This window comes from Typopeltis vanoorti, chromosome 11, assembly GCF_054136105.1.
Source record: "Typopeltis vanoorti isolate ZY-2024b chromosome 11, IOZ_Tvanoo_1.0, whole genome shotgun sequence".
Classification (NCBI taxonomy): domain Eukaryota; kingdom Metazoa; phylum Arthropoda; class Arachnida; order Uropygi; family Thelyphonidae; genus Typopeltis; species Typopeltis vanoorti.
Window position 1 is genome coordinate 33516941 of NC_143559.1, and position 2467 is coordinate 33519407.

At 39.4% G+C, this 2467-nt stretch overlaps 1 pseudogene; it reads left to right on the plus strand.

Moving 5' to 3' along the window:
- Window positions 1-756: 756 nt before the first annotated feature.
- Window positions 757-929, plus strand: LOC150101427 (U2 spliceosomal RNA; annotated as a pseudogene).
- The last annotated feature ends 1538 nt before the right edge of the window (window positions 930-2467 follow it).

Consider the following 2467-nt stretch of genomic DNA (forward strand, 5'->3'; position numbering starts at 1 on the left):
GTATCTGCTGGGGGGAGGGGGGGTTGTTTATCGCTATACAGAGATATTTTAATTTCGGTCTTCTTTCGAAAGAATAGGAGTAATGAGCAAAAATCTGCTTACTCCTGTAAATAAAAATTAATCCTTATATGTTTTATATAAAACACACCAATCATATTAAATTGAATATTTCATAATTACTATTTTTGTATTTCTTATTTATCCCTAGGGTAGTAAAAAGTCCGCAGAGGTAGTGCAACTCGTAGAAAAGGTGGAGCAAGATCCGCGCACTTTGCCTTCATCTAAAAACTCTTAAAACAATTTATACAGATTTTGGTACCGGTATCGCACATTAAGCTGATGAGAACACACTAGTTTTGAATCTCGGCCTTTTGGCTAAATAAAAATGTAGTATATGTTCTTATTAAGCCAGTAATTTCAAAATTGTCAGATTCGCCCCACTAATCGATGACGCGACTCTTGATGAAGGGGAGAGAGATACGAAGCAATCATTATTTTGAACAAATATTTTTGTCGCTAATATACTAAGTTACAACTAAAAAGTAATATTTAAATTAATGTCTCTATGTGCTATTTTTGAAGATGTTCGAAGTATAATTGTGTACTTAAAAAACTCAGAACTTATTTGTTTTACTATAATAAAATTAACACTGAGAATGCTATGGAAGGGTCGCAAGATTTTTTTTATCAAAAAAAAAAAAAGAGATTTGTCTCTTCAAAAGCTTTTAAAACTAGTGTATTAAAATTTAACAGATACTACATTTTCGCTCTTTTGGCTAAGATCAAATTGTAATATCTGTTTTTATCAGCTTAATACGAGATACAGGCCCTATCAAGATTCGATATATTAAACTATCTTTTGAAAGGTTGAAGTTGTTGATGCTTCTCGCATTATTGTATAATGTATAATGCATAATGATGCCTTGCATTATTATATATTTATTAAATAATTTAAATGTTAATTGTTATAATAATAATTTGTGAGTTCAACAAATCTTCATCATCGGCCTGTAGAGTAAGATAGGCTGAGAGTCAGCAGATAGTAGGAGAGGAAATAAAGATAGAGTGCATAGTGGTAGAGTAGGTAAAAGAGGCCTCAGTTGACCTGTTTTAGCTGTTTGCCCCCCAGGGGCGTTTCTAAAACGGTCGTTGATTTTTCACTTTAAAAAAAAAAGGAAAAATCCTAAAAAGGAAACATGTAACAAGACAAACAAAAAAAAAAATACAGAGAAAAGCAGAAATTGAAAGGTGAACTTAGTGGTGGAGGAAGGATCTGGCCCGAGTGATGAAGCTCACAAGGAACTGCACCGCCTCACTGTAAGCCTTCGCCGCTCGGGTTCTCAGGTCCTCCCCCACCTGTGGGAGCTAAAACCTAGTGAAGCTGAGTACAGAAATCCACAAGGTGGTTACTGTTCCTTTCTTTTTTTGTGGGCTGTTATGATTCTTTTGGCCACCTCACTTCCCTTGGCCATGTCTAGTTTGCAGAGAGCAATGTAGAACGCCGAAGCTGCCTCCTCGTCTATATCCAGAGCTACCTCTACTTGTTCAGGGGTGATTTTGCTGATGTCATCAATGAAGAGGTCACCCCATTTTGCACTGACGATGTCGGGTCCATATTTCCCTGTGAGGAGGAGTTCAGGTTCTACTACTTTATCTATTGCCTCTTTAAACTTTTCTGCCACCCCGGGCATACCTCTAAGGAGACGTTTTAGAGTCTCCCCTGCTTTTCCATGAAGGACTTCTGGGTGTTCGGTTTCAGATACTTTTGCTGTTTTGAGATTTGTCAGCTCTTCTTCCTGCGGACTTAATGGCCGTTTGGAAGTTTTGGTGTTCGTCTCCATCTCTACTACAACTTCTTCTACTGTATCTGAATTGGCGATGTCTATATTGGCAGTGGTAGCCTTGCTTTCGTCCGTGGGAGTTACCATGATGGTTTCTGCATTGTCAGTCTCTTCTGTTGGGATCGTATTGCTGGTGTCTGCAATTCTGGTAGGTTTCCCTTCCTTACGGGACATTTTCGTTGTCTTAGACATGGCGGCATGATCAGGAGTGGCCTCAAGAGGCGGAAACTCTTCCTGTGTTGTGATCTTTTCATTACTTGGTTTTGTTGCTGATGTGACTGCACCACCCATCCTCTCTGCGAGGGTTCTGGATGGGCAGGTGTCGACTTTGTGGTCAGTGACCCCACATTTCAAACAAGCTGCCTCACATTTTTCTTGATTGTGGCCAATTTTTAGGCAGTTCTTGCATTTTATGCGAGGGCAGTCTGCCCCAAGATGATTTAAGGCACTACATCTAAAGCACTGCTTTTTGACGCCTGGGTAATTTACCATTACCCGGGCAGATCCTATGAGGACAAAGTTAGGAACTTTGGTCCTCATTTCAAGAGAGATAGTTACCTCCCCTGACTTCCACAGGATTGTCTGCATCATTGTGAACCTGGATTTCCCGTATAACTCCCCACTTA